The 24,946-nt window shown below is 44.9% G+C and overlaps 1 long non-coding RNA gene across 1 annotated transcript in view; it reads right to left on the bottom strand.

Moving 5' to 3' along the window:
* Positions 1-2,219: 2,219 nt before the first annotated feature.
* The window catches only part of LOC134948619 (uncharacterized), a 91,109-nt gene continuing 68,382 nt past the window's right edge, over positions 2,220-24,946 (bottom strand). The window contains exons 3-4 of the long non-coding RNA XR_010182986.1: positions 4,958-5,033; positions 2,220-3,670 (exon numbers count right to left, since the gene is read on the bottom strand). This is a non-coding gene — a long non-coding RNA (uncharacterized LOC134948619). The remainder of the gene's footprint in view (positions 3,671-4,957; positions 5,034-24,946) is intronic.

Below are 24,946 nucleotides of genomic sequence, written 5' to 3'. Positions count from 1 at the left end.
TATATATATACACATACAGCATACCTCCCAACATGACCCTCTCCAGGAGGGACAGAATGCTCTGCTTCTGGACTTTCCTCTTACTGTATGATTGCCGGCACCTGTGCTGAACACCTTTCTTATCCATTAACCTGTTCAACACAGGTGTCGGCAATCATAAACTAAGAGAAAAGTCCAGAAGCAGACCATTGTGTCCCTCCTGGAGAGGTCATGTTGGGAGGTATGATACACAGAGGTGCGGCACTCGATCCAAAGAAGACAAATACAGCCAAGCAGCTTTATGACATCAATGTTTCAATGTTTCTTTTCACATTGTCATCAGGATACAATGTGAAAAGAAACACTGAAACGTTGATGTCATAAAGCTGCTTGGCTGTATTTGTCTTCTTTGGATCGAGTGCCGCACCTCTGCATATATCTATTTCCTTTGGCTGTGAGGGCACCGACAATAGCTGCTTGCACAAACAGGGAGTGCCGAACCTCTGCGATATATCATATATATATATATATATATAGTTTTAGGATACAAACTGGCTGCCCCATATATATATATATATATATATATATATATATACACACACACATGTAAAAAAATGTCTTAAACTTACGCTCAGATAACCAGCAGCAGTTTGGAAGAAGCCCCTGTTAGTGGGCTCCCACAATACAATTACAACAAACACAAAGACCAAATGCGCTCAGTATATAGCTCAAAACATGCTTGTATTCAATTTCATAATTCCATCACAAAACAGCTCAGGAAATCCGTCAGTCTCAACAGTTGGAACAATCAAATCACCTTCACCTTTACAGGTGTGAGCTCAAAAGGTGCTGATTTCAAGATTTGAATCAGTTACAGTCTTCTGTCTAGTTCACCATTACACCTTTTGAGCTCACACCTGTAAAGGTGAAGGTGATTGTTCCAACTGTTGAGACTGACGGATTTCCTGAGCTGTTTTGTGATGTTAATTTTAACTGTATATGCAAATTTTAATAAAAAGTTTCGGTATCATATTTAATTAGGCGATTATCCATCTTTCTTGTCGGGTGTCTACTTGGTGTGAGGTTATACTTACAGGTGCCTAATAACAACAAAAAACCCACACCGTGGAGAAAATTCTCTTGGAACATACATGGAATTATGAAATTGAATACAAGCATGTTTTGGGCTCTATACTGAGCACATTTGGTCTTTTTGTTTGTTTTTTATATATATATATATATATATATATATATATACACACACACACAGACACACACGCGCACACCGCACACACACACAAACACGCAAGTGGCGTCGGAATGAAGGGGGGCAGCATGCCCCTCCCCCAAACTTGAGAGAGGCGCAGGCGCTGTGGAGCGCTTACCTCCGGATCCCCGCTGAGATGCCTACTTTAAAAGTCTGCCGTCGGCGCCGCAGTGTGCTGCCCCCTGTCTGGTTCCAGCCAGTTAGTTCTTCATCACTGATGCATTACTGGGAGGAGGTGGGGATGTCCCAGCAGGCCCAGCATGGCCACACCGCCTCCCAGTAATGCATCCCTGAAGGGTGAAGAGCCGACCAGGACAGGACAGGACATGTGGCAGCAGGATGCGGTGGCGGCGGTAGCCTTTTTACAGTAGGACACTCCACGGTGAGCCGGAGATAAGTGTTCGCTGCACGGGGGGGAAGGGATGAATCAGGGAGGAGCGCCAAAATGGTTAGTTTACTATGCCCCCCAACCAAAAAACATTCCTGAGCCCCTGAAGAACACACACACACACACACACACACACACACACACACACACACACACACACACACACACACTCACACACACGTGCTATGAGCACCTTCTCCGCTTTATCTCTCTTCAAGATTTCATAAATCTCTTCCCTTTAATTTTATAGTAGTTAACGATTTTATTCTTTAACAAATAATATATGTTTCGGGTTACAGCTAACCCTTTATGATGACCATTAGAAAGGGCACTATGTGGCCAGAAAAGTTGGTTATTTGATTATTTGTTAAGGAATGAGAGACTTTAACCTCTTTAAAAGTCCTGTAAATTCTTCCTGCTTCTACTATCTATCTATCTATCTATCTATCTATCTATCTATCTATCTATCTATCTATCTACACACCTACTGTATATCTATTTCTGTCTGTGTACGTATGTGTGCGTATGTATTGTGACAGAAATCACATAGATGGAGTACAGTGCAACTCACTTTATTTCCACCCCAGGCAGGTTACACAGTACATGCAGGTTTTGCAGGTCAGATTTTACAGGTAACCTTTAAACAGCAGCACAACATTCCAAATTATAAAAAATAAAAAGAGTACAAATTCCAAATGGCTCCTAACGTAAGCCCAGACCCCAACCTATCGCCTGGCCACTTGCTGGCATCAGGAGCACTGACCTACTGAACAAAGACATTTTTAAAGGTAGCAGACAAGTTGTAGTAATTAGCACAGCTGTGGCTTACAACAGACTCAGCTAAAACCCAGACTGGATTCCATCAGGCCTATTGCTGCTGCTCCAATTTTGCAAAAGCCTGCTGTTCCACATTAACCTCATGTGGAATCATGCGGTCCCTGCCACAGTATATACTGTATTGTGCACATAGGGAAACAGTATAAAGAACCCAAGTACACCCTGGCAGTACAAAATGGCACATTAAGTGGCACAATGTAAATGACTTGTGCGCACGCTGTAGGAATAATAATAGAGCATGTTATTTACTTATAAAGCAGTAGCAGCGGTATACAAGTACACCAGAATTTATTTATACTTGGCATTAACACAATCCTGACCTGAAGACACACCAGTAATCAGTACAATGGGTAGACAAGATGTAACAATTGGATTGCTGTCAACAAGGGTAACGCTGGAGCACTTATGTAACAACGTCAGCTAACGAAACGGAATGCTGGTGATAATTGATTATTTAATGTTTTACTATGTTGTATGATTATTACCTGTTCAAAGATACAAAGATAGGCATTTAGGGGAGAAAGTATAGGAGTTTAGATAATTTTATTCTATAAATTAAGTACACAAAGGGGGTGATTGAAATCTGCGTTATGTGCCGCCGAACATTCGTAGGTACCTACAGTACATGTGTACATTAATGTCCAGTACGCTACCCAATCCGAGCTAATTAGGATGTGTGTGGGAAAATTACTGCAGATGCTGGTTGTGAAGTGCTTTCCGTCTCAAAGTTGTAAGGCAACATTCGGGGCGATTGCACTGAATTAAATTACCCCAAAGAGCTATGCTAAATCATACAAACAATATATATCTTAGTTGTTGCTTTATAAACAAGTACTGAGTAGCTTGAACTATTTACAGCCTTTTTTAGCTTGGAATTTGACATGATATAGATACAAATATTTGAATCTGAAATACATTTTGCTTGTGGAATAAATGTCAGCTCCCATCAGTAAACTATAATTCGCAATGTATATTTTGGAAGTTTAGCTGAACAAATATAAAAAAAGCTTGTTCAATGATGGTAATATACTTTATATTCACATGGGATTGGATACTTGCGATGTTCATATTCCTTTTGTCATTTCCCTGTAAACTCGGCAACAAAAAGGCCAGTATATCTGTTAAAGCCGCAGAAAACCGACACGTTTCGATGGCATTCCTCTAGTATCGCTTCCCTATGCACTTGACAATTGTACATACTAAAATACAAAGGAATGTTTTTGCTGCACAACCTCAACAACCTTGACCTGCTTTATACGTCACAATGTGTCTCTGACAATACAGAAATTATATTGGAAATGCTTACAACAATATACAGTATTTCTCTATTAGCTATAGTGCTAGGTTATGCCTACCCTATTGTCAGGTGAAAATGGAGTTTTTAAACTGCTTACTTGACCCCGTGTGCACTGTAGGTTGCTCAATTAATTACTACAGCTTTATAGAAAATATGGTATCCTAAGAAAAATACATTTAGGGGGAAAAGTGGCGCGGGAAAGAGGAAGGGGGGGTCTGGAATTATGTCGCTTTTCAGTGTTATAACAAAGGCCCCAAAGATTTTTATAGCGCAAGATGCAGGATTACTCATGATTATGTCATTATTAAACATATACAATTGACAAGATTTTGTAGAATGTTCTCATAGCAGTGAATACAAGTGTATTTCAGCTCTCCATAAATATCTATCAGATTGTAGTGGTCAATTAAATCTTGTTTGTTTTAATTGTTTTACATTCAACGCTCCCATCTTGCGGTGTGAAAAAAATGACAAACCATAATCAAATACAAGATATATATATATATATATATATATATATATATTGATAGATTTATAGATGTTTACATTATCTCCTTTTCGCTTTATAATATATATATATATATATATATATATATATATATATATATAAAATACACACTCACTAATAAAGAATATTATAAACAGGTACTGTATTGATGGGGCCCAATTCTAAGACTACATATGTAATCATGGGGTAACAAACAAAATTTTTATGAAACAGGTAAAAAGTATTTGTTTACTATATATATATATATATATATATATATATATGGGAATCCAGAAGCAGCCGGCCCTCGCATATAGAGTCAACTTGCTCAGGTGCCAAGGTCAGAAAATACACAACAGTCCAGAACAAGACCGGCACTCAGAGACAGTGAATGGTTCAATATAACAGCATGTATTGGTCCAAAGACTGTCAATGTTTCGGGGCCCGTAGCCGGTTAGGACGGTTGTTTGTGTGTTCTGACGACAGGGCTACGGGCCCCGAAACGTTGACAGTCTTCGGACCACACATGCTGTTATATTGAACCATTTATTGTCTCTGAGTGCCGGTCTTGTTCTGGACTGTTTTATATATATATATATATATATATATATACATATATATATATATATATATATATATATATATAGTGAGAGAGAGAGAATAGATATTATACATAGATATAAATATATTTGATATACATACCTAATTCTGGTGCAGAGGTAAGCTTATAAAATGCTGATTTATGGAGTATAGTTTCAACGGATATTACGTGAACAGCCTAATTGCAGAAAAGAGCAGAAATAAGTTATATAATACAGGTCTATGGAGTATATCGTAAACAGATCTATTGTGTACAGTCATAATTACAGTATAGTGCACGACAGACGCCTTTGTCTGCTCAGAGAACACAGACATAAATACAGTATTTACAAAAGCACCAACATATTACATAGGGGTCTGTAAAATTAAAATAAAAGGTGAATTACCACCTATTATAACAGCATAAAAATTAAACCAAAAGAAAACCTTAATTTATCAACAAAAAAAATCAAAGCTGAAGCCTTTTAGTTACAGGGACGGCAAGCATTTAATGAACGGACGACTGTTGAACAGCGGGGATGAATTATAGATATGAGAGGGATACTGGACGGATGCAAATATTGTGAAATACTCTTAACATTTGCCTCTCAAGCTGTGCGACGGTGACCTCTGAGCTTGTGATGTGACAGAGTCCAAGTAATCAGGGAAAATCAGACACAGCGCAGGCAGATCCCATAGTCGAAGCATGGCTGTAAGCGCCTATTACTGGAAATGAATAGAGGCTATGTCAGATATTAGAATGGCATTGTTGCCTGACAGCGGTGGTAGTGTACCTCTCTCTGGCACAGCGGGGAGCCGCGTTGAAATGTTTCAAAATACAGGTAAAACAACATGATCAAAAGGCAGGGAGGGAGAGCAAATCCAGCTTGCGATCACATTGAAAGCTTCGCTCCTTTTCAAACCTCAGATCTGAATGCATCTCCCGGCCACGTTTAAGGAAATAATATTATGAAATTATAATGCTTTTCCCCGTTGGCTTTCTTTGAAATGTCTGCGGTTTTTTTTTCTCTCTCTCTCCTGACTCATTCTGTAAATTGTTTGGGCCTTTTCATGCTTTGAATGTGGAAGCTTTAGCGAGAAAACTCAGAAGAAGGGTGACAGGCGACAAAATAATCTAGAGACAGATTGGTTTAACCACTTCACGACAATAGATCCTCGCAGCATTCGCTACTGACTCACTGTTTGCTTTCAATTGCTAAACACAATTTTAGTTAACAAAAAAATTATATACTTAAAAAAAAAAAAATTTTTATTTGATCATCAGTATTACATTCCCAATAACATGATAATAGTCGCTTTGTTCCAATAATGAGTTGAGGCAGAAATGCAAAAATAAAAATAACCATGTTTCAGTACATTTTATATAAGTAAGCTATTCTCTATCTCAAAACCTTTCAAATAATGGAGAATGCAGATAACGGAGGTAATTAGTTATGGCTTATTACAATGTGCATTATGGCTTACTGAGCAGTTCCATGCATAGATTCTGGTACATCATTTTGTAACTACAAACAATGCAACTATGTTAAATGGTACCTGGAACGCTGTAATGTTCAGAAGCTTAAGATAAATTTATTATATATTATTTCTCTGTATTTTTTATTGAAGTTAAGACAACACTTTAACCATGATATCAGAGCTGTGAAATTAGACAATATAATGATTTGACCTTTAAACATGAAACTTTAGATTAGTACTTGGAACCTAGTACTCAGTCTGAGACTGGTTAAAGACACAGTGGTGGATAGTAATTGACCTATTAGTGGCATCACTAGAGATAAAAGGACCCATTTATCCATGTATATTTGCATTTTGATTACTGAAAACGGGTGTTTTCGGGGATTAAGCACGAATATTAAGAATCCCCTGACTCAGGGGCGTATTTAGGGCCTAATTCAGACTTGATCGTAGCTGTGCAAAATTTTGCACGGCTACGATCAGTTACTCAGACATGCGAGGGGACGCCCAGCACAGGGCTAGTCTGCCCCGCATGTCTGGCTCTGCCCCGCCGCACAAGTACGAAAGCATCCCACAGCAGCGATGCTTTTGTACTTGGTGAGTAGCTCCCTAACAGCACAGGTCCTGCGTGCTGGCAGGGAGCTACTCGTCGCCGTCCGGGTCGCAGCGGCTGCGTGTGACGTTACGCAGCCACCGCGGCCCGCCCCCCACACGGTCCAGGCACGCCTGCGCTGCCCAGACCACACCCCTAAAATGGCGGCCAAATGCCGCCGGCCCGCCCCCTCCCACCCAGCAACCGCCTCTGCCTGTCAATCAGGCTGAGACAATCACAGGGCTGAGATGGCCGTCGGCTGTCTGGCATGCGCAGGCACACTGCAGCACCGGCGCATGCGCAGTTAAGACCTGATCAGCTGCTGTGCGAAAACGCACAGCATTGCTCAGGTCTGAATTAGGCCCTTAGAGAGGAGGGGTCCCGTGTGCAGTCTCTGTGTGTGGGCCCCCTCCTCTCCTGTAGCCAGCAGTGCTGCTGATAGTGCTCTGAGCACTAGAGACTCTGGCACAGTGCCAGAGTCTATGGCGCATGTGCAGTCCTCCGGAAAAATGGTGCGGCGGCCATTTTTTCGAAGACCTGTACATGCACTGTAGACTCTGGCAATGTGCCAGAGTCTCTAGTGCTCAGAGCGCTAACAGCAGCACTGCTGGCTACAGGAGAGGAGGGGGCCCACACACGGACACCAGAAAGGTAAGTATACAAGAAATGGGTGCAGTGTGTGCGGTGTGGTTCCCCTCTGGACTCAGATGCCCGGTGCACCGCACACACTGCACCCATTATAGATACGCCACTGCCCTGACTGTATCACAGAGAGACCGCAGCAGATAGCTCCGATACCTGCTGCAATCCCTCCATTCCTGCCGCCAGCCACATCCCCCTGATACTGCCAGATTTATGCATTTCTGGAATGCGAATCATTCCGGAGACTGCCCCCGCAGCTACCGCCATCTGAAGCCATCTGTGTTGCCCACTGTAGCCTATGGGCTACACATCGCAAATGTTGTTCCGTAGGGTTCCCCTGCAATCCTCCACGGAAATGGCCTGTGTACATGTGCGGTTAGCGGGAGCGCCAGCAGCTCACTGAGCACATCACAGAGACGGACTCCTTTCTGAGCTCCTGTCCCTAAGGGTGCCCAGTGATACATCCCGCTGTTAATAATTGCATATTGCAGTGCGGTTCTGGGCACTAATATCGTGCCAAGATGGCATTTAATTTGCGGTTAATGATAAATGGGCCCCACATAACATCCATGGTCAGCTGACGGTGTCAGGATTACTTCAGCTTGTGCTCTCTGTTATCACCCATATGACGCATTTAGATGTCTCGTCATCTGCTCCATTTTTTTGGCCAGTATGTAAATGGTATTTCAGTCATATAGACTATTAAGAGCATTGCCACATCAGTGATTCCTTCTAATAGATGTATAAAATAATGTCATAGTCAACCACCAAAAGTGATTTATCGCTTTGCCTGTTGTGAAATGATTGAACTGTGTTTGTACCTATATAGGTGGGTCTCATCTTCTGTATCAGAGATTCTTAACTCCAGTCCTCAAGTATCACCAGCAGGTCATGTTTTGTGGATTTCTTTAACCATGTGCAGGTAAGTTAAATCTGGTAATCCGAGTCAGGCGCATCTATCATCAGCATTTGCTCCACCCCCATCCTTGGTGCAGGAGAACCAAATTAAATCGTGAGGATCTCTGTGCACCCACTGTTCAGATTAGGATGTAACACATTTCTGCACATGCCCATAGCAAATAGCATTACTGTCTGGTTGCCAGCCGGTGCCACCCATCCATCTGTAAGTGAGAAGCGGCCAAGATGCGCACTTTAACATGGGTGCGGATTATGCTAGAAAATACTTGAACAGTCAGCATTCGGAATTGTCTGCAACTCAGTAGTAACTAAAATGAGTATTACTCTGCAAAGATCATAGCTCCCGGCGCCCAGTTTTGGCGTATGTGTAGTGCGAATTTGTGCAATTCAGTACATTCAGCTCCTACTGTATATCTCCAAATAGGTCAGTAGCTGTAGAGCCCATACATTATTAGTACAAAGAGAGAAAGGGGCCGATAGTAGGTACTAAGAGGTTATGCGGGGTAACATGTTCATATGTCATTAGTAGCTAATAAAACAAACAAGAAAATAAGTAAAGCTTTCTCATTTGATCGTCATGTGACAATCTTGCAGAAAATGAGACCTACTAATTTCACTTCCCACGGACTCAGTCAGTAGGTGGTTCTGCGATTCCAGAGTCAGACAAATATGGTATGGTATTATTTATTTTATACCATGCAAAGTGTGTACAGTACAAATTGTGGGCACTCAAAACGCCAATTGCTAAATATGCATGTAAATCAAAGTACACTGATTTTATTTCTATAAATGTGGGCTGATTTAATAGGAAAGAACCATTTTTTTTACCCATGGTGTTTGGACAAAGTGATAACATATAAAGGATAATGGAAGAGACAACTTTGTCTAAAAATTTTTATTTTATAGATTATGAATTAATTTGGGCAATTACCATTCGTTGCTTAATTTTGAGTGATGCCTGTTAATAAGGGAAAGTGTGCATATTCGGAGACCATGATGGTGGAGTCTGCAGGGGTTTGATTTGTTGCATGTTCTAATGGGAGGAGGGTTCCGGTATGAATGGTCGACCATGTTATGGTCGACAGTCATTAGGTCAACCACTATTGGTCGACATTGACATGGTCGACATGGACACATGGTCGACACATGAAAATGGTCGACACATGAAAGGTCGACACATGAAAAGGTCGACGTGAGTTTTTTACCTTTTTTTGGTGTCGTTTTTTGAGTAAAGTGACTGGGAACCCCAATTAGTGCACCGCATCCCCTCGCATGTCTCGCTTCGCTCGCCATGCTTCGGGCATGGTGCCTTCACTCCGCTACCGCTTCGCTCGGCACAGATTACCGTACCAATCGTAGTCCACGTGGATCATAAAGTATGGAAAAGTTCCCCAAAAGAAAAAAAAGTAAAAAAACTCATGTCGACCTTTACATGTGTCGACCTTCCATGTGTCAACCATTTTCATGTGTCGACCATGTGTCCATGTCGACCATGTCAATGTCGACAAATAGTGGTCGACCTAATGACTGTCGACCATAACATGGTCGACCATGTGAATGGATACCTGGGAGGAGAGGGCTGGGGGCATTAATAACTTAGTGTTCAATTGGACATTTTTTTTGCCTTTTAATTTAATATAATTTCTACAATCCTTGTGTATCAATGCTTTTTTCCCTATAGATTGTAAGCTTGCGAGCAGGTCCTTCCCACCTCTATGTCTGTTTGTTATTACCCAGTTTTGTTCTATTACTATTGTTCAAATTGTAAAGTACAACGGAATATGCTGAGCTATATAAGAAATAGAGATGTGCAGCGGGCATTTTTCGGGTTTTGTGTTTTTGTTTTGGATTCGGTTTCGCAGTCGTGTTTTGGATTCGGATGCATTTTGGCAAAACCTCCCTTTCGAATTTTTGCTGGATTCGGGTGTTTAAAAAAAACAAAAAACAAAAAAACTCAAAAACAGCGTAAATCATAGAATTTGGGGGTAATTTTGATCCTATAGTATTATTAACCTCAATAACCATAATTTCCACTCATTTCCAGTCTATTCTGAACACCTCACACCATTATTTTTAGTCCTGAAATTTGCACCGAGGTCGCTGGATGACTAAGCTAAGCGACACAAGTGGGCGGTACAAACACCTGGCCCATCTAGGAGTGGCACTGCAGTGTCAGACAGGATGGTACTTAAAAAAATAGTCCCCAAACAGAACATGGTGCAAAGATTAAAAAAAAAAAAAAAGAGGTGCAAGATGGAATTGTCCTTGGACCCTCCCACACACCCTTATGTTGTATAAACAGGACATGCACACTTTAACAAACCAATCATTTCAGCGACAGGGTCTGCCACACGACTGTGGCTGAAATGACTGGTTGGTTTGGGCCCCCACCAAAAAAGAAGCAATCAATCTCTCCTTGCACAAACTGGCTCTACAGAGGCAAGATGTCCACCTCATCCTCATCCCCCGATTCCTCACCCCTTTAACTGTGTACATCCTCCTCCTCACAGAGTATTAATTCGTCCCCACTGGAATCCATCATCACAGGTCCCTGTGTACTTTCTGGAGGCAATTGCTGGTAAATGTCTCCACGGAGGAATTTATTATAATTCAGTTTGATGAACATCATCTTTCCACATTTTCTGGAAGTAACCTCCTACGCTGATTGCTGACAAAGTGACTGGCTGCACTAAACACTCTTTCGGAGTACACACTGGAGGGAGGGCAACTAATAAAGCCAGTTTGTGCAAGGGCCTCCAAATTGCCTCTTTTTCCTTTCAGTATACGTACGGACTGTTTGATATGCCTACAGTGATGCTGTCACTCATATAATCCTCCACCATTCTTTCAATGGTGACAGAATCATATGCAGTGACAGTAGACATGTCAGTAATCGTTGGCATGTCCTTCAGTCCGGACCAGATGTCAGCACTTGCTCCTGACTGCCCTGCATCACCGCCAGCGGGTGGTTTTGGAAATGTTATCCTTTTCCTGGCCGCTCCACTGGCGGTAGAAAATGAAGGAGGAGCTGTTGACGGATCACGTTCCGCTTGACTTGACAATTGTCTCACCAGCAGGTCTTTGAACATCTGCAGACTTGTGTTTGCTGGAAAGAGAGATACAACGTAGGCTTTAAACCTAGGATCGAGCACGGTGGCCAAAATGTAGTGCTCTGATTTCAACAGATTGACCACCCGTGAATCCTGGTTAAGCGAATGAAGGGCTCCATCCACAAGTCCCACATGCCTAGCGGAATCGCTCCGTTTCAGCTCCTCCTTCAATGTCTCCAGCTTCTTCTGCAAAAGCCTGATGAGGGGAATGACCTGACTTAGGCTGGCAGTGTCTGAACTGACTTCACGTGTGGCAAGTTCAAAGGGTTGGAGAACCTTGCACTACATGGAAATCATTCTCCACTGCGCTTGAGTCAGGTGCATTCCCCCTCCTTTGCCTATATCGTAGGCAGATGTATATAGGCTTGAATGGCCTTTTGCTGCTCCTCCATCCTCTGAAGCACATAGAGGGTTGAATTCCACCTCGTTACCACCTCTTGCTTCAGCTGATGGCAGGGCATGTTCAGGAGTGTTTGCTGGTGCTCCAGTCTTCGGCACGCGGTGGCTGAATGCCGAAAGTGGCCTGCAATTCTCCGGGCCATCGACAGCATCTCCTGCACGCACCTGTCGTTTTAAATAAAATTATGCACCACCAAATTCATTGTATGTGCAAAACATGGGATGTGCTGGAATTTGCCCACATGTAATGCACGCACAATATTGGTGGCGTTGTCTGATGTCACAAATCCCCAGGAGAGTCCAATTGGGGTAAACCAATCTGCGATGCTGTCCCTCAGTTTCCGTAAGAGGTTGTCAGCTGTGTGCCTCTTATGGAAAGCAGTGATACAAAGCGTAGCCTGCCTAGGAACGAGTTGGCGTTTGCGAGATGCTGCTACTGGTGCCGCTGCTGCTTTTGTTGCTGCGGGAGGCAATACATCTACCCAGTGGGCTGTCACAGTCATATAGTCCTTAGTCTGCCCTGCTCCACTTCTCCACATGTCCGTGGTTAAGTGGACAGTGGGTGCAACTGCATTTTTTAAGACACTGGTGACTCTTTTTCTGACGTCTGTGTACATTCTCGGTATCGCCTGCCTAGAGAAGTGGAACCTAGATGGTATATGGTACCGGGGACACCCTACCTCAAGCAATTCTCTAAGTCCCTGTAAACTAACGGCGGATACCGGACGCACATCTAACACCAACATAGTTGTCAAGGCCTGAGTTATCCGCTTTGCAACAGGATGACTGCTGTGATATTTCCTCTTCCTCGCAAAGGACTGTTGGATAGTCAATTGCTTACTGGAAGTACTACAAGTGGTCTTCCGACTTCCCCTCTGGGATGACGATCGACTCCCAGCAGCAACAACAGCAGCGTCAGCAGTAGGCGTTCCACTCAAGGATCCATCGGAGGAATCCCAGTTAGGAGAGGACTCGTCAGACTTGCCAGTGACATGGCCTGCAGGACTATTGGCGTTCCTGTCTAAGGAGGAAATTGACATTGAGGGAGTTGGTGGGGTGGTTTGCAGGAGCTTGGGTACAAGAGGAAGAAGGGATTTAGTTGTCAGTGGACTGCTTCCGTTGTTACCCAAAGTTTTTGAATTTGTCAATGGCTTCTGATGAATGCGCTCCAGGTGACGTATAAGGGAGGATATTCCTAGGTGGTTAACATCCTTACCCCTACTTATTACAGCTTGACAAAGGCAACACATGGTTTGACACCTGTTGTCCGCATTTCTGTTAAAATAATTCCACACCGAAGAGGTGATTTTTTTTTTGTATTTTGACCAGGCATTTCAATGGCCTTATTCATCCCACGGACAACAGGTGTCTCCCCGGGTGCCTGACTTAAACAAACCACCTCACCATCAGAATCCTCCTTGTCAATTTCCTCCTCAGAGCCAGCAACACCCATATCCTCATCCTGGTGTACTTCAACAGTGACATCTTCAATTTGAATATCAGGAACTGGACTGTGGGTGCTCCTTCCAGCACTTGCAGGGGGCGTGCAAATGGTGTAAGGAGCCACCTCTTCCCGTCCAGTGTTGGGAAGGTCAGGCATCGCAACCGACACAATTGGACTCTCCTTGGGGATTTGTGATTTAGAAGAAGGCACAGTTCTTTGCTGTGCTTTTGCCAGCTTAACTCTTTTCATTTTTCTAGCGGGAGGATGAGTGCTTCCATCATTATATGAAGCTGAACCACTAGCCATGAACATCGGCCAGGACCTCAGCCATTCCTTGCCACTCCGTGTCGTAAATGGCATATTGGCAACTTTACGCTTCTCCTCAGACGATTTTAATTTAGATTTTTGGGTCATTTTACTGAACATTGGGCATCGGCCTTGGCAGACGACGTTAATGGCATTTCATCGTCTCTGCCATGACTAGTGGCAGCAGCTTCAGCACTAGGTGGAAGTGGATCTTGATCTTTCCCTATTTTACCCTCCAACTTTTTGTTCTCCATTTTTTTAATGTGTGGAATTATATGCCAGTAATATATCTGGAATTATACGGCAGTAATGTCTGGAATTAGATACCACTAGATAGATACCAGATACCACTGTGACTGGAATGATGATGACCTATGCACAGTGACAGGACACTACCACAGCACCCTACAGCAGCAAGATGCAGCACAAGACACTGGACTTTTAGTAATGTACTGTAGTATACTGGTCACCACAATGCAGCACAAGACAATGAGCAGTGATACTGAGCACTGATGAGGATACTAGAACTGACACAGAGCAGCAAGATGCAGCACTGGACTATTAGTAATGTACTGTAGTATACTGGTCACCACAATGTAACAAGACAATGAGCAGTGACACTGAGCACTGATGAGGATACTAGAACTGACACTGAGCAGCAAGATGCAGCACTGGACTATTAGTAATGTACTGTAGTATACTGGTCACAACAATGCAGCACAAGACAATGAGCAGTGATACTGAGCACTGATGAGGATACTAGAACTGACACAGAGCAGCAAGATGCAGCACTGGACTATTAGTAATGTACTGTAGTATACTGGTCACCACAATGCAGCACAAGACAATGAGCAGTGATCCTGAGCACTGATAAGGATACTAACTGAGAACTGACACTGAGCAGGAGAGACACACTACTAGTATTACTGAGCAGCAATAAGTAAGCACTGATACTGGGCACTGATATTAAGATTGAGATTTCCACTGAGAGAACGTAGCCACGTCCTCTCCACTTTCTCTACAATGCATGAGTGAAAATGGCGGCGACGCGCGGCTCTTTATATGGAATACGAATCTCGCAAGAATCCAACAGCGGGATGATGACGTTTTGCCTCGTTCAGGTTTTCTGAGTCAGGCGGGAATAACCGAGTGTCACTGACCTGGGTTGGGAGTGTTGAGAACTCGGGGGTTCTTCCGATGATAGGGAAGAGGAACCACAGCTGGGCCGGAGCAGGGATGGCCGGATGTAGGTTTTCCTCATGCAGAACTTAGCCGTTGTAACCGACGTGTAATGCTAAACAATTAGTTGTGGCCAAGGCTTGGGGGCGATGCTGAAGTACACAGAAGAATGAAGAACTTGTGAGCGATGTTGAAGAAATTAATGAAGATTTGAGAACGATGTTGAAGCACACAGAAGAATGAAGAACTTGTGAGCGATGCTGAAGAGATGAGTGAAGATTTGAGAACGATGTTGAAGCACATAGAAGAATGAGGAACTTGTGAGCGATGCTGAAGAGATGAATGAAGATTTGAGAACGATGTTGAAGCACACAGAAGAATGAAGAACTTGTGAGTGATGCTGAAGAAATAAATGAGGATTTGAGATTCAGTGTAACTCTGGAAGTTTGAGAGGCGTTCCACTTAGGGATACCCTGTAATACTGGAAGCACAGGAGGTGTCCCTTTGAGAGATACACTACAACGCTGGTAACGCAGATAATGTCCCACTGAGTGATACACTGTAACGCTGGTAGCACTGAAAAGGTTCCACTGAGTGATACACTGTAACGCTGGTAGCACGGGGAAGGTTCCACTGAGTGATACACTGTAACGCTGGTAGCACAGGGAATGTCCCACTGAGAGATACTCTGTAACGCTGGTAGCACAGGAAATGTCCCACTGAAAGATACTCTAACGCTGGTAGCACAGGAAATGTCCCACTGAAAGATACTCTGCAATGCTGGAACACAGGAGACGTTCAGCTTGAGAACACGCTGAACGCTGCTAGCACTGGTGATCATTGGAAAGACGATACTCAGGCGCCGGGGCTCTATACGGCGTCTGCCTTTGAACTTCCCGCCTTCTCCCGATTGGCGGAAGGGGCCGATGACGTCACCCGCTCACCACGCTCTCGTGGATGCCGGGCGCAATGGCGGCGCCCACACCCCGGGAACCCGCCGGAGGCAGCGCCAGCAAGACGCGACGACCCGGAGTCCACCGGGGCGACGACCGCCGGGAGACCCAGCGCACCCGGAGTGGAAAGCGCGGCAGCCGCAGCGCCGCGAGTGTGACAGTACCCCCTCCTCTAGGAGTGGCCCAATTTGCAGACAACAGGGTTCAGGACTTGCAAAACGGGGTAAGGACCGATGAACCTCGGAGCAAACTTCAGAGCGGGTACTCTTAAACGAAGATTGCGGGTAGAGGGCCATACCCTGTCACCAACTTTGTATTGAGGAGCTGCTCGCCGTTTTCTATCCGCAAAGAATTTGTAGCGACTAGAGATTTTCTTGAGATTAGCATAAACCTTACTCCAGATTTGACTGAAGTGCCGGAGAGTGGAAGCTGCAGCAGGAACATCCTCCGAAGGAAAAATTGGTAATTCTGGGACTCGTGGATAGAATCCGTAATTAATGAAGAATGGGGACTCACCAGTGGAAGAGTGGTACAGATGATTATGGGCAAACTCGGCCCAGGGTAACAGTTCCACCCAATCGTCCTGTGAGGGAGAGAGATAAACAAGGAGAAAAGTCTCTAAATCTTGATTGACACCTTCAGTTTGCCCATTTGTTTGTGGATGGTAAGCAGATGAGAACTTGAGTTTTATTTGTAAGGCTGAGCAGAGAGCTCTCCAAATCTTGCAGTGAACTGTACCCCTCGATCAGAGACTATCTCCCGAGGTAACCCGTGCAGGGGGAAGTGTTCACAAATAAATAGTAAAGCCAACTTGGGAGCCGTTGGTAAACCGGTCAACGGAACAAAATGTGCCATTTTTGAAAAACGGTCAATAATCACCCAGATGGTATTGTAACCCTTGGAGAGAGGTAATTTGGTAATAAAGTCCATAGAAATATGGCTGCAGGGTTTCTTAGGAATGGACAGTGGACGAAGCAACCCCGCAGGAGGCAGACGAAGAGTTTTGTGCTGAGCACATTGAGGACATGAATTGACATAATCTTGTATATCCTTCTTCATGGTGTCCCACCAATATGACCTTCGTAGAAATTCACACATTTTTTGAACTCCAGGATGACCGGAAAACTTGGAGATATGAGCCCACTGCAGTAACTTTGGTCGAAATTCAACTGGTACAGACATTCTCCCAGGGGGAGGACCCAGAGAGGTGGGAGCTGCTGAAATAGAGACTTGACTGAGAATTAAACTCTTTTCAAAGGAATTCTCCTCATCAGAGGCCGTTAAAGAACGAGACAGAGCATCAGCCTTAGCGTTAAGAGTCCCGGCCCGGTACTTAATAACGAACGAGAACCGAGTGAAGAAGAGCTCCCATCTAGCTTGACGGGGATTCAAGCACTGGGCCGTCTTGATATACAACAAGCTCTTGTGATCGGTGTAAATAGTAATTAGGTGTTTAGCACCTTCCAATAAGTACCTCCATTCTTCTAGGGCAGATTTTATTGCTAAAAGTTCCTGATCTCCAATGGTGTAGTTTTGTTCAGCAGGAGAGAACTTACGAGAATGGAAACCACATGGATGTAACTTCCCATCAGTAGAGTACTGTGAAAGGACGGCACCGATGCCTACTGAGGAAGCATCGACTTCCAAGAAGAATGGTTTTGAGAAATTCGGTTGTTGGAGTACCGGAGCAGACATAAAGGCTGATTTCAACCGGGCAAACGCTTCTACAGCTTCGGAAGACCAGAGACTTGGGTCAGAGCCCTTTTTGGTTAGGGCAGTAATGGGTGCAACGATGGTAGAAAATCCCTTAATGAATTTCCGGTAGTAATTTGCAAAGCCCAGGAATCTTTGTACCGCTTTCAAGGAGAGAGGCTGAGTCCAGTCCCGAATGGCAGTGAGTTTTTCCGGATCCATGCGAAGCTCCGTACCCGAGATGACATAACCGAGGAACGGAATCGAAGGGACCTCAAATACACATTTGGATATCTTGCCGTAGAGACGATTCCTTCGTAAGCGAAGAAGTACTTCTTTGACCTGTACTCTGTGCTCTGCAAGATTCTTAGAAAATATCATAATAATAATAATAATAATAATAATAATTTTATTTATATAGCGCTCTTTCTCCAATAGGACTCAAGGCGCTTAACAGATACATAGCATAATATAGTACAGAAAATAATGAAGTACATTTTCATAAAATACAGAAGCATGAAGATACTAAAAGGGACATTATGGAAATGCTTGAGTAAACAGAAAAGTCTTGAGTCTACGTTTGAAGGATTCTATAGTTGGGGCCTCTCGCACTGTGCGGGGAAGTGAGTTCCATAGAGTCGGAGCCGCATGACTAAAAGCTCGACCCCCAGATGAATTACGGTAGATTCTAGGTACTGCTAAAAGTCCTTCATCTGCAGATCGCAGTAATCGAGTGGGGCAGTATGGGGTCAGAAGCTGTTTCAGGTACCTTGGGCCTTGGTCATGTAATGCTTTGAAACTCAGTAAGCCAATCTTGAAGATGATTCGCCATCGTACAGGCAGCCAGTGAAGGGAGTAGAGGATGGGTGTTATGTGGCTAGAACGGGGCTGGTTGGTTAATAGCCTGGCAGCTGTGTTTTGCACCAGCTGTAAGCGCTGCAATTCTTTTGCTGGTAGACCAAGGTAGAGGGCATTACAGTAGTCTAAACGAGATGATACAAATGCATGTATGACTTTTGGCATATCATCTGAGGGAATTAAGTGCTTGATTCTGGCTATGTTCCTCAGGTGAAAGAATGAGGATTTGATTGTGGCTGATATCTGATGTTTAAGTGTCAAGCCACCATCCAGGACAACGCCAAGATTCCGCACATGATCACTGGTCTGTAATTCTGAATCCCCGAGTGTAAGTCCATTTGGTTGGCTATGCTGCAGTCTTGTCCTTTGATGTTGCGGTCGTATCATAAGGACCTCTGTTTTATCCGGGTTCAGTCGCAGCCAACTGGCGCTCATCCACTCCTGTAGTTCAGCTAGACAGCCATTTAGGGTTGCTATTGGGTTATCAGTGCCCGGAGCAAAGGACAAGTACAGTTGTGTATCATCTGCATAGCAGTGGTAGACCAGGCCATGGCGCCTGATTATTTCACCCAATGGGAGCATGTATACTGCAAAAAGCATGGGGGATAGTATAGAACCTTGTGGGACACCACATGGCAATGGCACTGGTGGTGATGAGTATAATCCAGATGATACTCTCTGTGACCTGCCTGTGAGAAATTATTTGAACCAGCTTAGGACTGTGCCATCCAGACCACAGAAATGTATCAATCGCTCAATCAGAAGCCCATGGTCCACGGTATCAAATGCTGCCGAGAGATCCAGAAGGATTAATATTGAACAGTCACCTCTGTCTTTTGCCATCAGAAGATCATTTAACACACACACCAGGGCTGTTTCAGTGCTATGTCTTCTCCTGAATCCTGATTGAAATGGATCATAAATATCATGGGTTGTCAGGCGGGTTTCCAGTTGATTTGCAACGACTTTCTCAATAACCTTTCCTAGGAAAGGAAGGTTTGATACCGGTCTGTAGTTGGTCATGCAGTCAGGATCTAAATTAGGTGTCATCCAAGTACACCACTACGCTTTGGTATAACATATCTCGGAAGATTTCATTTACAAATCCCTGAAAAACGGCAGGGGCATTGCTGAGGCCAAACGGCATTACCAGATATTCGTAATGCCCGTCCCTGGTATTGAAGGCCGTCGTCCATTCGTCCCCCTGTCGGATACGTATCAGATTATAGGCTCCTCTTAAGTCGAGTTTAGTGAAGACGTGGGCTCCACGAAACCTATCAAATAGCTCAGTTATTAGCGGCAAAGGGTATTTGTTCTTAACGGTGATATCGTTTAAGCCACGATAATCAATACATGGCGTTAACCCCCCGTCCTTCTTCTTCACGAAAAAGAAACCTGCTCCAGCCGGGGAGGTAGAGGGGCGAATGAATCCTTTCGGTAGATTAGATTTGATATAGTCCGACATAGCTTGGGTCTCGGGTAATGACAAGGGATATGTGCGTCCCAGGGGCGGCATTTTTCCTGTGATAAGCTCAATGGGACAGTCCCAGGGTCTATGGGGTGATAACTGATCGGCCGCCTGTTCCGAGAACACATCTGTGAACTCCCGGTAGGCCTCCGGAATGAGCTCCTCATCCGACTTGGAAGATGCACGGAGCGGGTAAACAGTAGTGAGACAACTAGAGTGACAAAACGAACTCCAGGACAATATTTGTGATGACTTCCAGTCAACGTGAGGGTTGTGAATTTTAAGCCAAGGTAGACCAAGAACAAGATCGTGAGGCATCTCCGGAATTACTAGAAACTCCAAATGTTCTTGATGCAGAGCTCCGACCTGCAGCTTGATTGGCTCTGTGCGACTTGTAATAAGACCATTAGATATTTTGGTACCATTGATGGCAGTCAACATTATAGGTCGTTTGACAGACTGTAACTGTAAACCCAGACTCTGAACACAAGAAAGAGAAATAAAATTCACTGCAGCCCCAGAGTCCAGCAGGGCCTTAACAGGTTTGGCTATAGATTTAGAAAACAGAGACACGGAGAGTAAACAATCCACTGTCAGAGAAGATTTAGAGGTAACCCCTAACTTGACTCCTCCGGAACAAGCTAGGCCTGCCCGTTTCCCGGACGGGACTTGCAGAACTTGATAAAGTGATCCGCGGCTCCACAGTAGAGGCAGAGTTTACCCTCACGACGGCACTGTCGTTCCTCCGGGGACAGCCGGAACCGGTTGATTTGCATGGGTTCGTCCGGACTCGGGGTAACTGTTTGCTTAGGCGAAAGAAGCCGGAATCTGGATCGATCCGACCGACTACGTTCGCCACCTCATTCCTGCATGCGAAGATCCACCTTGACACAGAGTGAGATCAACTCTTCTAAAGGATTCGGCAGATCCCTAGTGACCAGCTCGTCCTTCAGACGGTCAGAGAGCCCGTTCCAGAAAGCGGCCCTGAGAGCATCATTATTCCAGCGTAGTTCTGAGGCAATGGTCTGGAAGTGAACCACATACTGTCCCACAGAACGGGAGCCTTGACGGACTCGGAGCAGGTCCGAGGAAGCAGCGGTCGTTCTGCCAGGCTCATCAAAAATCCTTCGGAATGACGCAATGAAATTAGTGTAACTGGAAACCAATGGGTCAGATCGTTCCCACAACGGAGACACCCAATCCAACGCTGAACCTTCAAGCAAGGAAATAATGTATGCCACTTTGGACCAATCCGTGGGGAAATTGTGTGAGAGAAGTTCAAAATGCACCTCGCATTGGTTGAGAAAACCACGGCAATTCTTTGGATTCCCATTATAGCGAGAGGGAGTGGGAAGGAAAAAGGCGTGACCTTTTTCCAGACGAGGATTGAACATTACTGGAGACGACTACTGGAGCGGGTACTGGAGCAGGAGCCGAAACTACTGAAGCCAGGGAGGCCTGAATTTGATCCAGCCGGCCGGATAATTCCTGGAGATACTGCACCACCTGGCTCTGTGCCGCCTCCTGACTCTGAACTCGGGAAGCCAAGTTTTGGATGGCGCTTGACTCTGGGTTCCGATCCCCCGGGTCCATGTGGCCTGAGTATACTGTCACTGACCTGGGTTGGGAGTGTTGAGAACTCGGGGGTTCTTCCGATGATAGGGAAGAGGAACCACAGCTGGGCCGGAGCAGGGATGGCCGGATGTAGGTTTTCCTCATGCAGAACTTAGCCGTTGTAACCGACGTGTAATGCTAAACAATTAGTTGTGGCCAAGGCTTGGGGGCGATGCTGAAGTACACAGAAGCATGAAGAACTTGTGAGCGATGTTGAAGAAATGAATGAAGATTTGAGAATGATGTTGAAGCACACAGAAGAATGAAGAACTTGTGAGCGATGCTGAAGAGATGAGTGAAGATTTGAGAACGATGTTGAAGCACATAGAAGAATGAGGAACTTGTGAGCGATGCTGAAGAAATGAATGAAGATTTGAGAACGATGTTGAAGCACACAGAAGAATGAGGAACTTGTGAGCGATGCTGAAGAGATGAATGAAGATTTGAGAACGATGTTGAAGCACACAGAAGAATGAAGAACTTGTGAGTGATGCTGAAGAAATAAATGAGGATTTGAGATTCAGTGTAACTCTGGAAGTTTGAGAGGCGTTCCACTTAGGGATACCCTGTAATACTGGAAGCACAGGAGGTGTCCCTTTGAGAGATACACTGCAACGCTGGTAACGCAGATAATGTCCCACTGAGTGATACACTGTAACGCTGGTAGCACTGAAAAGGTTCCACTGAGTGATACACTGTAACGCTGGTAGCACGGGGAAGGTTCCACTGAGTGATACACTGTAACGCTGGTAGCACAGGGAATGTCCCACTGAGAGATACTCTGTAACGCTGGTAGCACAGGAAATGTCCCACTGAAAGATACTCTGTAACGCTGGTAGCACAGGAAATGTCCCACTGAAAGATACTCTGCAATGCTGGAACACAGGAGACGTTCAGCTTGAGAACACGCTGAATGCTGCTAGCACTGGTGATCATTGGAAAGACGATACTCATGCGACGGGGCTCTATACGGCGTCTGCCTTTGAACTTCCCGCCTTCTCCCGATTGGCGGAAGGGGCCGATGACGTCACCCGCTCACCACGCTCTCGTGGATGCCGGGCGCAATGGCGGCGCCCACACCCCGGGAACCCGCCGGAGGCAGCGCCAGCAAGACGCGAGGACCCGGAGCCCACCGGGGGCGACGACCGCCGGGAGACCCAGCGCACCCGGAGCGGAAAGCGCGGCAGCCGCAGCGCCGCGAGTGTGACAGTACCCCCTCCTCTAGGAGTGGCCCCTGGACACTTTCCTGGTTTCGTTGGATGTTTAGAATGAAAGATCCGGACTAGTCGGGGAGCAGTGACTTCAGAAGCTTTGACCCAGCTCCTCTCCTCAGGACCATAACCTTTCCATTCTACCAGATACTGTAAATTCTTGTGAAGATAACGAGAGTCAAGAATAGTTTTGATTTCAAATTCTGTTCCAGCTTCAGTCTTTACCGAGGTTGGGCTAGGAGACTCCGAATGAAACCGATTTAAAATGAAGGGACGAAGGAGAGAAACATGGAAATAATTTTATACCCGAAAGTGGGAAGGCGATCCCAATTTGCAGACAATAGGGTTCAGGACTTGCAAAACGGGGTAAGGACCGATGAACCTCGGAGCAAACTTCATAGCGGGTACTATTAAACGAAGATTGCGGGTAGAGGGCCATACCCTGTCACCAACTTTGTATTGAGGAGCTGCTCGCTGTTTTCTATCCGCAAAGAATTTGTAGCGACTAGAGATTTTCTTGAGATTAGCATGAACCTTACTCCAGATTTGACTGAAGTGCCGGAGAGTGGAAGCTGCAGCAGATACATCCTCCGAAGGAAAAATTGGTAATTCTGGGACTCGTGGATAGAATCCGTAATTAATGAAGAATGAGGACTCACCAGTGGAAGAGTGGTACAGATGATTATGGGCAAACTCGGCCCAGGGTAACAGTTCCACCCAATCATCCTGTGAAGGAGAGAGATAAACGCGGAGAAAAGTCTGTAAATCTTGATTGACACGTTCAGTTTGCTCATTTGTTTGTGGATGGTAAGCAGATGAGAACTTGAGTTTTATTTGTAAGGCTGAGCAGAGAGCCCTCCAAAATCTTGCAGTGAACTGTACCCCTCGGTCAGAGACTATCTCCCGAGGTAACCCGTGCAGGCGGAAGTTTTTACAAATAAATAGTAAAGCCAACTTGGAAGCCGTTGGTAAACCGGTCAACGGAACAAAATGTGCCATTTTTGAAAAACGGTCAATAATCACGCAGATGGTATTGTAACCCTTGGAGAGGGGTAATTCGGTAATAAAGTCCATAGAAATATGGGTCCAGGGTTTCTTAGGAATGGACAGTGGACGAGGCAACCCCGCAGGAGGCAGACGAAGAGTTTTGTGCTGAGCACATTGAGGACATGAATTGACATAATCTTGTATATCCTTCTTCATGGTGTCCCACCAATATGACCTTCGTAGAAATTCACACATGTTTTGAACTCCAGGATGACCGGAAAACTTGGAGATATGAGCCCACTGCAGTAACTTTGGTCGAAATTCAACTGGTACAGACATTCTCCCAGGGGGAGGACCCAGAGAGGTGGGAGCTGCTGAAATAGAGACTGGACTGAGAATTAAGCTCTTTTCAAAGGAATTCTCCTCATCCGAGGCCGTTAAAGAACGAGACAGAGCATCAGCCTTAGCGTTAAGAGTCCCGGCCCGGTACTTAATAACGAACGAGAACCGAGTGAAGAAGAGCTCCCATCTAGCTTGACGGGGATTCAAGCACTGGGCCGTCTTGATATACAACAAGTTCTTGTGATCGGTGTAAATAGTAATTAGGTGTTTAGCACCTTCCAATAAGTACCTCCATTCTTCTAGGGCAGATTTTATTGCTAAAAGTTCCTGATCTCCAATGGTGTAGTTTCGTTCAGCAGGAGAGAACTTACGAGAATGGAAACCACATGGATGTAACTTCCCATCAGTAGAGTACTGTGAAAGGACGGCACCGATGCCTACTGAGGAAGCATCGACTTCCAAGAAGAATGGTTTTGAGAAATTCGGTTGTTGGAGTACCGGAGCAGACATAAAGGCTGATTTCAACCGGGCAAACGCTTCTACAGCTTCGGAAGACCAGAGACTTGGGTCAGACCCCTTTTTGGTTAGGGCAATAATGGGTGCAACGATGGTAGAAAATCCCTTAATGAATTTCCGGTAGTAATTTGCAAAGCCCAGGAATCTTTGTACCGCTTTCAAGGAGAGAGGCTGAGTCCAGTCCCGAATGGCAGTGAGTTTTTCCGGATCCATGCGAAGCTCCGTACCCAAGATGACATAACCGAGGAACGGAATCGAAGGGACCTCAAAGATACATTTGGATATCTTGCCGTAGAGACGATTCCTTCGTAAGCGAAAAAGTACTTCTTTGACCTGTGCTCTGTGCTCTGCAAGATTCTTAGAAAATCTCAGAATGTCATCCAAGTACACCACTACGCTTTG

The sequence above is a fragment of the Pseudophryne corroboree genome, chromosome 8 (genome assembly GCF_028390025.1).
Source record: "Pseudophryne corroboree isolate aPseCor3 chromosome 8, aPseCor3.hap2, whole genome shotgun sequence".
Lineage (NCBI taxonomy): Eukaryota > Metazoa > Chordata > Amphibia > Anura > Myobatrachidae > Pseudophryne > Pseudophryne corroboree.
Note: the sequence above shows the minus strand (reverse complement) of the source record. Positions and strands in the feature narration are given on the sequence as shown.